A 13,402-nucleotide genomic window follows, 5' to 3' on the forward strand; every position below is an offset into this window, starting at 1 on the left:
TTCAAATCCTGTTCACGTGTTTTTATTTTTTGTTCAAGGGGGCCAATATGTTCCCTTTATACTTGATAATCATGATCATAATTATACTGCCTTTTAATAACTTGTGTTTTTATGAAAATGCACATACAGTTCATGCATGCTCTACTGCCCTTAATTTAATGAAAAACTAATTGGAAAATGCGGCAGACAATGGCGTCCTGGCGAATAAAACTCATTGATATAATTGCTGCCATATTGAGAAGTCCTACAACCATCATATGTTAGTGAGCTACATAGAAGTTTAGCATAATTACTACAACCGGGTGCTCGCAATCCCGTAATATTAGTTTCCATGGTTTTGTGCAATCACCCATCTCATTCAGATAGCCTCTAATTACACAATTAATGGCAACTCATTATGGACTATAAAAGCCACGTCCATGAACAACAATTTGGACGGGGAGGGGCATGCGCTGTCTGCTTTTAAACGTGCTATCAAACACTTTCTCACATGAGGGAACACTTGGCGTAAATTTTAACGTTTCCCTATTTGCTCAAAGAAACAAGGTCGAAGTTCATTTAACAACTCTGATTTCACAGAAGAAAATGGAAATTGGTATGATTTGATACCCAACATAGTCTCCTTCCAAAAAACGTCATCATCAGCTGACCTTAACCTACAAACTCCTTTCCAGATACAAATTTTTCAAATCCAGACAACAATTTTCAAACCCAGACAACATTTCTCAACCAAACAGAAATAACACATTTAGAAACACTCACAATGGTTGCTGAAAATGATTCCATTCTTAATGCAAAGAGAGATTTGATTTTATAACTCCAGAATTCCTGATGGACACTCCAGTTTGCTACTGACAAAATAGGAGAAAAGTAATATTTGTTGTACATTTGGTAGAGTGCAACTGGTTCAGTTACGTGGCTGACATCCCACCTACGCGAGGAAGTGTCAGAAAAAGTCAAAACTAAACTGAAATTCACTTCAAGTAATGAAATGAACTGATTCAGTTCTTCTCAAGAAATTGCATGTGCAGTTTTCTTAAGGAAGCTAAATCATTTGATTGTTGTTAATCAGATTTTTGCTCAATATTGTCCGAGAGAAAATGTTAACATCACAATCAAGTTCCAATGATTCAAACTCTTTTGAAAGAAAATAAACAAGTTCATAGAAAGCACAACTGAACTAACTCAACCCCTTAAAAAAGAAGAAATTTGATAGGATTGGCAATGCCACTAACAAATCTCAGGGAAAGCATTTAGAATGAGTTCCTTCCACCGTGATGGAGGCAGGGGAGCTGTCCTCAAAATTAGGATCCATGCTCCTTTTTTTCCTTCAAATTAGCAAGAAAGATTTACACCTGTATTTCCCTGGCCTCTAATTGCATCCACAGAGACAAACCTGTGAGAGTTCAAAGCTTGCTCATGGAGAACCCCTTCAAACAGAGAGTTAAAGAGTGATATGAAAAGTAGCAATGAAAAAGCCTTTGTACACTCCGCCCTTCTAAAATTAGTTACAGCTTACTTCAGCAATTTTTGGTTTGCCCATAACCTGAAAAACAGCCAAGTGCTTAAGAAGGTTAGCAAACAATAAATCCCCATAAAAGTGTCAAAACAGCTCTCTTCCTTCAACTCTACTGCTCCCTCATTAATCTTGCCAACTGCCTTGGAATAATAACAGGGGAAGAGAGAGAGAGAGAAGGGGAAAAAAAACTACACTTCTGCAAATGCAATTAAAAATTGGCCCAGAAAATGATTCGCTATGCACCTGACATTTATAAGTTGGTTAGTTATCATCTCTAGAATTAAGCTGCTGAGCCCGGCTCTAGGGGTTTAATAACAGAAAGAGAAAGATGAAAGATGGAAGGAAAACGGTGGGGAAGGGGGGAGAAGAAGGGGTGAAAAAAAAGAAGGAAAAGGGGAAGATGGACTGAGGGAAGTGAGAGGCGAAGAGCGCTAGAGAGAAAGGTTCCACATTAATTGCTGACATACTATTTTGGGATGATTGGCTGGAATGGATAAACAGATGCTTGCATCTCATCTGCGATAATTCAATTTGTGCCGACTGAAATTCCTGCAAATTACGGGGCCACAGGCAGCATAGGTGAAGCTCATACCAAACATGGTGGGACCAACTCTCACGTTTTTTTCCCCCTGTTTTTTTTTTTCCTTCTTTCTTTCTGTCTTCTTCTTTTCTTTTGGTTGATAAAAAATATACAAGGTAGTAGTAGCTCCAGAGGGCTGGGTATATAAATGGTAGATGGAGTCTAGTATCTAATTGCGCTTATGACAACATCAAGTCAATGTAGGAACACGACGGGGTTCCCCCTGGTCTACTCCAGTCTTTTTTTACCCCGGCCCCGGGCCACCCTGCCGCGGACTGCTGGGCCGTACATGCAATAATTGGTAGGATGTATCAGAGTGCAGACAAGCTGTCATGACGTTCCTCCATAGGTTCTTTTAAGATACCTTAAACCAAGATATAATATTTATATACACACCCTGGAGTAGATCAGTTCCAAGCAAAGAGGAAATGAGCGCAAGAATTTGAAGCAACAATTTAAAGGCAGTGGACACTATTGGTAAATACTCAAAATAATTATTAGCATAAAACCTTAATTGGTAACAAGTAATGTGTAGAGGTTGATAGTATTAAACATTGTGAGAAACAGCTCCCTCCGCAGTAACGTAGTTTTCGAGAACAAAAGTAATTTTTTCACGAATTTGATTTTGAGCCCTCAGATTTAGAATTTGAGGTCTCAAAATCAAGCATCTGAAAGCACCCAACTTCATGTGACAAGGGTGTTTTTTTTTTCTTTCATAGTTATCTCGCAACTCCAACGACCAATCGAGCTCAAACTTTAACATGTTTGTTATTTTATGCATGTTGATATACAGCAAGTGAGAAGACTGGTCTTTGACAATTACCAAAAGTGTCCAGTGTCTTTAAGCCGTGTAAGTCTATTCCTCGTATTGAAATAGCTTAGATGACTACAAACACAATTAATCACAGTGGTCCCTATCCTTCGTACAGTATTAAACTTCCAAGCATTCCTAGATTTATTTTATGTACTATATGCTCTGCTGCCCCTTTACAAATGGTTTGTTCAGCAGCAAAATTTACGACGCAATTTAATGAGTTTTGCTGGGTTTTTTTAAAAAACATGCTGTTTTTTTAGGGATGCATATATAGGCCTGCATGCTTGGTTATACTAAGGGTACGGATGGTGGTTGAAATGCACCAACTATTACATCCAAATTTAATTCTAGTAGTAAGAGATGAAACTTGATCTTCGGATTGAAATTAATTTTTGTATTATCATGGGCGGAAGAAAAATGTTAAACGTTGTGAACTGCTAGGATAGTTCAGACGCCTTTGCATACTACTCTATGTAAACACTGAGGTGATGGACTAAACGAACAGAATACCAATCACTATATAGGTGTTGGGACTTTCCACCAGCTGCTAGTTTGAACTAAATGAACAGCGGAGTGCAAACTTTAAATTGTCAATTAAATTAGTCATTTGGATTTTAATGAGTTTTTTAATATTTATTTTTTAAAGTTGAACTATGTAGTTGATGTGTTATAACATTGAGGTACAAATGTAGGATTAGGTTATTTGTACCAAGGCATGATGTTCGAATCAAGCCAAAATGGAAGGCGAAAAAAACAATTCTTATCAAAAAATGAAACAACTTCAGAAAAAAACTCACTATCCTCTAGACTCGCCACTAATAGGAAAGAGAAGTATGTGACAGTTATAGCCATGAAAAAAGTTCAATTTCACATGATCGGAAGATGTGTAGATCAGCTGCTCAGACTTGTCTGTGTTACCACTTACAACCAAGAAGATGGGAGAGAAAAAAAAAAGCCACACACACACACACACCAGCATCAAACAGCCTCGGCTGACAATGGAGATTTTCTGTCGCTGAACAAACATGAGGTTGGTCCATTACCAAGTCCCCGTCTCTCATGGCTACTGGGAGTCTTTAATTTGTTGTGAGAAAACAGGCAATGAGGACTCCCCATGCTGAAAGTCAAGGCTAAACTGTCTCCGGTAATTGCCACAAAATAAAAAACAGGTATTTCAAATTACTGGCCCAATTGGCCGCTCGTTATCAGACAGCAGTGGTTATGATGGACTTTTCTTCAAGGTTTTTTGTCTCAAAATTTGCTTTCTTTCTGGGGGTTTTTCTCTCTGCAAATCTGCTACTTCTTGAAGAGTGACAGAGTTTAATAATGATAGAACCTTGAATTACTCACTCGGATGCATTTTTTTCCCCTTTAGCGAGTTTTGATGTTTCTCAACACATTTTCCGGAAATTGTCTCATCATCTTCTCTAATTTTATTCTATCAAATAAAATATGCCTTTTTGTAGACGCCTTATGAGGAAGGACAGGGCAAATACATGAAATCCATCAAATGGAAGTGTTGGAAATCCAACTAAAACAGTGTTTACTTCTTGGCGAGCTAAACAAAAATGGAGCTGAACAAAAATGTCAAACGAGTAATAGAACAACAACTATCAGTCAATTTCCACCAGTCAGTATAACATATCATTTACAAAACACATTTGCCATTTCGTCCCAACTTGTACTAGAATTTCATCATTAAGTGTTCCATTGTAACTTTGTGTACTGTTCACTAAAATAAAACCTCTGAAATTCTTCACATCTCTTTTCTTGAAAAGATCGATCTGAAAATGACATAGTATAGGTACGTTTTGTCCAATAAAATTATTGCCTGTCTTCACAATTTCCTAGTTAGGGTACAAACAAAGGACTTTCTCATTAACTGTTTCCATGACAACCAAAATTAACCAAGGTCACTGAATTATTCACAAACTACTCATCACAGCATGAGAAAGAATCCATGATAAATATATACCCCAAAAGAACCAATATAGCACGCCCATACTTTAATGAGTGACAAAGGAACAAAAGGTTGCATCATGGAAGCTATCAATGGTCTCTTTTCGTAAAACAAAAAGATTGAAAACTTGAACTGTTGCAGTTGAAAACCCAACATGTCTTACTATCATGCTATATAATATGCCCAATGAAGACGTAACAGTTCAGCTGCACTCAATCTTCCAATAACAGCAGTTTCTTATGATCTCACAATCACTACAACATGTACAAAATCTGTCCAAATTTTAAGCTCAAAATCTGTCCAAATTTAAAGCTCTTTTGAGCTCAATCACTTAATAGTGAACAGTCCTGTTTAACTGTAAACACTCTTCTTTCATTAGGCGATAGACATGTAAAATAAGATCTTCAAAACAAAAAACTACAGCAGACCAAAAAAATAGAGTGTTCTGAAATACAATTATTGATGCTAAGAAAAGAAAAACAAACCCATGGACTGAGTAAAAAAAAAACTATACTTAATAACTGATCATAGCAAGCGGATACCGTTACATCGCGCTGATCAGTGTAGCAAATAAAAAAGAACAGAATGTTCTGAAATACAATGGTTGATGCAGGAAACGAAAAACAAACCCATAGACGTGGCACCAAAAAAAAACTGTACTTAATAACTGATCATATAAAGCGAATACCGTTACATCGCGCTGATCAGTCTGGGGCAACCACCTGATTTGGTTTCTATTCTCTTCCAGCAGCACCATCATGTTTGTTTCCTGCCAAGAGAAGTACCCCTTGTCCCTGGTGATAAACAGAGGAATTCACCTTGAGAGGCTAATCTGCCTGGGATGTCTTTCTTTTCATTAAGAATGGAAACAATATCCAGTCCCAGAGAACACAAGGAGTCCCATCGACTCGAGAAGTGGGGATGATTGCTGCAGAAGAAGGGTTTGGAAGTCATTAAAGCTCCTCTGGACGGGCTAATCAGGGGTATCAATGAGGGGATTAGAGAGGGGGGACAGTTAGAAAGAAAGTGAGGGGATTGAATGGCTGAGCAGGTAATAATTTACAGGGATTCTTCCAAGTCACCGCAGGATGTCCTATTGTTTGTCACTCCAGAATAGGTTCTTGGCTATTAAACCCTGTCTCATCATTAGTCCCCGATGAGGATAATAAAAAAAAAAAAACCTCTACGGTGTTGATGAACAAACAACCCGTTTCCCGCCAAACCCATACAAGTTGCCTGACCTCGAGAGCGGTTTTCATCCTCTCATAAACACAATTATGAAACATTTGTTTCGAGTCCAACACTACCACGAAATAACCAAAATGAGAAATTACTTCTTCGGAATAGCGCTTACCCCATTCTTTGAGATAGTGATGTATTCCGAGACAGACTTTGCTTGTCCCCTTTATTGCATTTGATGAAGTACTTGCTGCTACGAAAGCTGAATGCAGTTTTTTATGTAATTAGATTGTCTTTAAGTGCTACCACTATCTGCCTTGTTTCAGACTTAACACTGGTGCATATTTCCTGCGAATGCAAATGCTGGTTCATATTTCCTGCGAATGCGATACAAACTTTGATACCACAGGTCTGTTTTTGCTGTGAATGTTTCACAGGAGTTGAGCACAAGTCAACTGACGCAAATCATTCGTTGGGAATTTAGATGCAAAATTTGAATCGCAAGTATGAACTGAGGCTTAACACAGCCATCTCCTCAATGTAAAGACAGACTTAAACTTGTTGTTGACTTTCAGGTTTATTTTTAAGGCGAATCAACAATTAAAACAGTGCATCTGTGGTGTGACAGCACGCATGAACACTCTATACAATCAACCCCTAGAATGGTTTGTATGCCTTGATTTTTATGTTTTGGTTTCGATAAGGAAATAATGGTGCAGCACATCTTGATGTTCCAACCAATCTACTCTATTCTACATACCCCCTTCCAAGACAATAGGAGCATAATTGTTCATGTAAAGCATTCAGAGCCCTTTCTTCACAGACAAAAACAAACCATTTCACTACAAGGTATATAGAGCCTCACTGCAATTCAAGACCGTGTGGTTCTAATTTCTATCTTCATCATCTTCTTTTTTTCCCTCCTTTCCCCCCAAATGGAAGCATTAATGACAAAACTTTAGAGGTAATTGTCTTTATGGTCAATTAAGGAAAGGCATTGACTTGGCAAGAGCGTACTTAGTGCAGCAATCTTTAGCATGATAGAGGAGCGTTTTTAGCGTGAATTATAAACATTTCCATACAGCTGAGTATTAGGACTCTCACTACAACCAATAAAAACACACTCAAGTTGGAGTTACAACATGCGATGCAATACGCTTAACTCATTTCACACACACCAGCGCACCAGCACCCTTACACAAAACAAGAGACTTTTCAGGTGGCTGAACAATACGATTTTTTCTTTTTCAATTGAAATATCCCAAAACAAAAATTCTACCCAAGCGAGTCCCCCATGACCCCATTTCTGCACCTATCATGCATTCCTCGTTGCTGGTTAATTCTGTGTAAATTTCTGATAAAGCCGTTGCATGCATACATATGTATTTACCTCAGGCTCCTAGTACAAAGCCGCTATTGTCCAAGGTGCCGGGTCAAGCCCTTTTCAATCATTTGCAAATGCAACCAATGAATAAAGTTTGCAAAACATTGCTATGGCAGATGGATTATCTTGCTTAAGTTGAATGAGGGCTTAGAAGGGGGGGGGGAGGAATTAGAGTATGAAAAGATGAAAAGGAGTTGAAGAAGTGAATGTAGAAGAAAATGAAAAGCTTTGAAAGGAAACTTATGTTTATCAAAACCATATTTGTAATGAGGGACAGGCTTGATAAAGTGGTGCCAAAGAAGAGAACAGGGACAGACTTAGGAACCAAAAGTGAATGGTATTTCAAAGAGTATCACCCTATCTAACAAAAAAAAGTTAACTTTTACTTTTAATGGTCAGGAACCATGACAAAAATTTAAAACGTTTCTTATAAACACATAAGAATTGGTCACATGATATATTGCCAGGATCCCGACAAAAACTAATTTTGAGCACTTTATTTCACTGCTACTAATAACTGGCGGACTTTTTCGAGCAATGGCTCAAATGAAAGCTTGTAACTTTCTCGACCCCCATCATGACCTTGGGTCAAATCGGCCAAAAATCTGACATAGCATCTTTAATCCTCGTTCGTCTGCTGAAATCTATCAAAGAAGCTTGATTGTTTTCCAGTGGAATTAATGTGGATTGCTTACAAGGCAACAAGGCAGAGGCAATTACCGACAAAAACACCTTTGGATTTTCATCATCACATCACTGGGACATGTGAAATTGAGCCCCATGTTCGGCTTGTCTGTATTTAGCATGTTGAGGGGGGGGGGGGGGGGGCGTTATAATCACATGAACTAAACTCCATTACCCACTTCATAAAGTAACGATTCATAATAAATGATAATAAATAACCATGTTAATGAATTGCACTGAAGTAAGTCTACAGCGCATAGTCTTAATGGAAATGATCAATTAATAACCCCTTGGAGAAATTTCAAACTCCTTATAGGTAGGGTCATCGTTGGGTTTCTGTCAGCGCAAAGCTGATTTATCTAAAGGAAGATAGAATAAAAGTCATATGTGACAGTTTCAGAAGAAAAGTGTCTACTTGTTGAGAAAACAGCGATTGTCAAATCAATCCATTGTCAAATCAATCAACGGACACCAGCCTTCATATACCTAAAAATCAATTCATGCATTAATCGTTTCCCAGATACCCACCTACCCCCTTTTTCTAAGAGGACCCCATCCCTTCCCCCACTATTACCAACCTACTCCCCTATCCCTAAGGATAGCCCATTCTACACCCAGTACCAACCTATACCCCCATATCCCTGAGGGTAGCCCATCCCTACCCCCACTATTACCAACCTACTCCCCTATCCCTAAGGGTAGCCTTATCAAGGCCCAGTCTCTGCACATCCAAGTCATGGTGAATCACAAGTTCAAGACAGGGGTGTGTTCATCAGCTTCATTTAAATAATGGTGCACGCTGACTGGCATGTACAGGTGGTGCAAATTAAGATAACCTTCCCTGCCAACAAACCCTACGAACGTCAAGAACCTTCTGTCTGCGGTAGGGTGCTTGCCCAGACATAAAGAACACAGACAAGGCTTTTGGGGGTCTCCTCTCCAAGCAATTAAGCGAGCGTGATGCTGCGTTTTTCCTTATTATTGACTAAGAGTTCAGTTCGGGCAAATTGTTGCGCCATATCTTACATCACCATGACATTTGTCCCTCCTTCCCTGGCCCTGGCCATGAGAACTTTGAGGGGGAGGTGGAGGGGGTGGGGAGGGGTTGGTAAAAGAGAAAACAAAATTATCAGTTGCCGAAGTGTGAAGTGGATTACTGGGATTTTATGAGAACGGTGGCGCCATTGATCTAGGGGTTGGTATGGGTGAAGATGGGCTGGCATTGCATTACTCAGAGCTGTATTTGGGTACCTCAGGGATCATACCTGGAATACCACATACCATTTGTCACCGGTAAAATCTTCCATTAAATAAAGAAATGAACAGAGCAAATATACAGTAATCTTTTAGCTATTTGAATGCAATTAAGTTTCTTTATGCTTTTCATTTGAAAATGAAAATTAATCAAATTTTAAAGAGTATCAGATGTACACTGCATAAAGCACAACAGGCGTTTCAAATGACTTGGAGAAAATGAAAACATAAATAACTGATACATACATATTAATGACATACATGGAAGAGTGTAATGATCATCACAATTACTAATTATTATTTCATAAAGGACAGGTTTTTATGGTGATGGTTTGTCCTGTTAATGATTATTGGCACTCAACGACAAACAGCAAACCTTGGATGGAAGGTTGCATCTATAGAACGATGCAAGTCCACAGGCTATGTTCTCGCAAGTTTGGCTGTGTCAGAACTTGTGGTAACGGCCACTGGCTAACGCTGTATCCTGTGTCAACGTGCGCAATTTCCTAAGCAACAGCCGTATCAAAAGCCACAGCCGAAGGTGTTACTTTGGACATACCCTTTCTCCATGTTCTCCTTGAACTGACCTAAGGCACCCGCAAGAATTGCTGTTGCGCCCTGGGCAAGGTTTCAATACAAATTTGTATTTTCCTCAAAGAAGAACCCCCTTACCAGAAGTAAACTGTTGTGGCCCTTCACGAGCAAATTCAAGGCCTGTATGTGCATGTCTTGAACTTGCGATATGTTGTCAAATAGTTCAGTATACATAAACTTTAGGACTTTTACCCAGAAGGCTACCTAATATACCCCCCCCCCCCCCCTCCCCCACCCACACTGCTTCACATAAAAACTTTCAGATGCTTGATTTCAAGACCTAAAAATCAAATTCTGAAGTCTCAAAATCAAATTCAAATACTTTTGGAAAATTACTTCCTACTAGAAAACTACGTTACTTCAGAGGGAGCCGTTTCTCACAATGTTTTATACTATCAACAGCTCTCCATTGTAAGTTTTTATGCTAACAGTGATTACCAACAGTGCCCAGTGCCTTTAAATAGACCGACCACCCAATCTGAGACAGGTGGTGAAAAATCTCTAACTTATATTTTAAACCAGAAAATTGCAAGTACTTGCATTCTAATGCAAATTGATGCAAACACACTACTGACAATCTACTACACAAAGTTATGAATTCATATAGGCCCTATCAGAAAGAGAACAAGAAAAAAAAACCTTGGGTTGACTGACACAAAGGATTAGTTTATGGTAGCCTGGACCCAATTTCATAGAGTTGCTTAAGCAGCAATTTTAAGGATAAAACTTTTTCCCGACGAGCTGTTTATCAATTCAAGTATGCAAACAAGCTTCACTTTGACGCTCATTTTCACAGAGTGCAGCAGTATTTATCTGAGTGAAGTTCCCCGCTAATTTCATGTTAATTGGTCTAATATGCCTTAATACCATAGCCATGAAGATGAAATATTAATTCAAATTACCCTATTTAGAGGTTGCTCATCCATCTTCGGCAACAAAAATTGTCATAAAAAATGGTTAATATGACAATTAGGACCGGCGGTACAAAGCAGTTTACGCATAACACTTGGTGATTATGAGGCCTCACTCGTTCTTCCAGCAAGAATTAAGGTGAGTCAAAACTGTCTTAATTATGCAAAGGTATTCATTTATCCGAGGTCACATTGACTAATCCTGTACCAACAGCTCCGGCAAATTTGACAATTTAAGCATAATACCTCGTACATTGAGTCAATAAAACACAATTATAGACAGTGTTATGGCCACCTTCATGGTAAGGACATCTCTCCTGGCATGGCAGGAAATCACACAAGAAAAACCTTGATATTCACAGTATTGAAGTAAGCTTGACTCGTGATGTTTTGTAAAGAAGCGTTGCCATACAACAACAAAGACGCGTATATTTTCTCTGAAAAAACAAAAACAAGATACACGTACTCCCTTTAGGTATTCCTATTATCAATCTCCTTAGTGTCCATTTTAAAGTATTTGTTCTAATTTAGTCGCAGCAATATTGAAAAAGCAACACCAATGATGGACACCGGTCTGACATATGATTAATTAGAGAGGCGCACATTTCTCAGAGGTCCATTTCTTTACAATGTACGATCCCAGCAATACTGCTGCGCGCAATAAGAAAAGGGTTTCTCTTGAGGAGGAATCCGGTCGTGGCGTGTACTCTACAATGAATGATGGCCAGATTGTATTTCTCCTGTTACCTCCAAAGGGATATAAAATATCAAGCTAACAATTCCGGAGAAGAAGCTTGGATGCCTTGTACAAATTAAACACCTGTATCAGATTAAAGATGAATGTGTGTCTCTGGTATAATTTACAAGAAAAACACAAGCGCCACAAATGAAAGAACTTCTTATTGTATGCTTTCCAGGAAGATTCAGCGGTTTTTAGGTGGATTTGCCGATGTTGGAATTGGCAAACAAAGAGAACGTCTACTTTTCATTTCAAAAGACAGAGGCATACTGAGTAATTCAAATTCAAACAACTATGGGTAGACACAATCAAAGCAGTCACTTGTTGTCACCCCATAAAATAAACAAGAGCATGGCCACTGCCGCTGTCAAACAGACTGTGCATGTCTCTCGTGTACTAAAACTTCTGGGACCCAAGTTGGTCCCATCCAAATTGAGTTTTACATGTGTGCGATTCTGTTTCTTCACACACTTTAGTCTGAAGTAGTTTATTGCTTTAAAACATTATCAATGGGAAAGTAAAAGGTTAAATGTTAACAAATTTTATTATTACTTTAGAGAAATTAAAATTGTTTTTATACAAATTTGTATGGGTATTTTCAAGAATTTTCTAAAAAAAAAAAAAAAAAAAAAATCATGAATAAAAATAGTCTTAGTTGGACTTGTTTTCTAGTTTTCAATGATGCAAGACTTGCACAGTCATCAGAAGTTTAAGTGCTACATGAAGGCCAATGAGCAGTAAGTCAGCATACGAGCAAAGCTGATTACTATAACCTTAACAAACAGTCTTGTTCATTGGACAGAAGTTCTTAATGCGGTTTTAAACACCAGCCCAGCCCAACCTATCAGGGCACTTAATGCATGGCCTCTAATATATCATAGCTGGTTTGTCCTTGTAGCGTGTCATGGCTGAGCTGTTAAGAGCAAAGGACTCAAGCCTGCTGGTGTTTCTGATCAGAAGAGTGTGGGTTCAAGTCCCAGTCATGACACCAAGTGTCCTTGAGTAAGATAATTTACTATAATTGATTTGTCCTTCGGATGGGACATTAAGCTGTAGGTCTCCGGTACTTGCGTAAGGAGTGCAGGTAAAAGAACCAAAAACACTTATCGTGGAAGAGTAGTAGGGTGAACAGCAGTGTTTAGGTTGGCATAGCAAGCACACTTGTTTACAGGTTTCCTCAGGCTTGTGAGCTACAGTGATTAAAGGAACACGTTTCCTTGGATCGGACGAGTTGGTCTATAAAAATCATTTGTAACCCTTTTTTACAAAATGCATTATATGGTTGGAAAGATGTTTTAAAAGTAGAATAAAATGATCCACACAAGTTTGCCTCAAAATTGCGTGGTTTTCCTTTTACTGTGCGAACTAACACGGTCGGCCATTTATGGGAGTCAACAAATAAATGGCCGAACGTGTTAGTCGACGAAGTAAAAGGAAAAACGTGCAATTTCGAGGCATGTTTGTGTGGATCGTTGTATTCTACTTTTACAACATCTTTATACCCATATGCATTTTATAAAAAACAAAACAGTTACTAACGCTTTTCAAAGACCAACTCGACCGATTCAAGGGAACGTGTTCCTTTAAGCTCATTTATGAGACATCCTTGGTTTCATTACAAGAAATATGACAACAATATAATAATAGCGCTAAAGTCCTAGAACAGGGTGAAGACTAAGCAAAAGAAACAACAACACTTCATGGGGGAGAAGGGGTTTACCCTTGTACTTCCTCCATAACAAGCCTTCCCTCCTTTGGTTTTTTTAAGACATTCCTCAATAATA

The 13,402-nt window shown here is 38.6% G+C and overlaps 1 protein-coding gene across 3 annotated transcripts in view; it reads right to left on the reverse strand.

The window, feature by feature from the left end:
• The window catches only part of LOC139935453 (zinc finger homeobox protein 3-like), a 151,328-nt gene that overhangs the window by 109,404 nt on the left and 28,522 nt on the right, over window positions 1–13,402 (reverse strand). The window lies entirely within an intron of this gene.

This window comes from Asterias amurensis, chromosome 3, assembly GCF_032118995.1.
Source record: "Asterias amurensis chromosome 3, ASM3211899v1".
Lineage (NCBI taxonomy): Eukaryota > Metazoa > Echinodermata > Asteroidea > Forcipulatida > Asteriidae > Asterias > Asterias amurensis.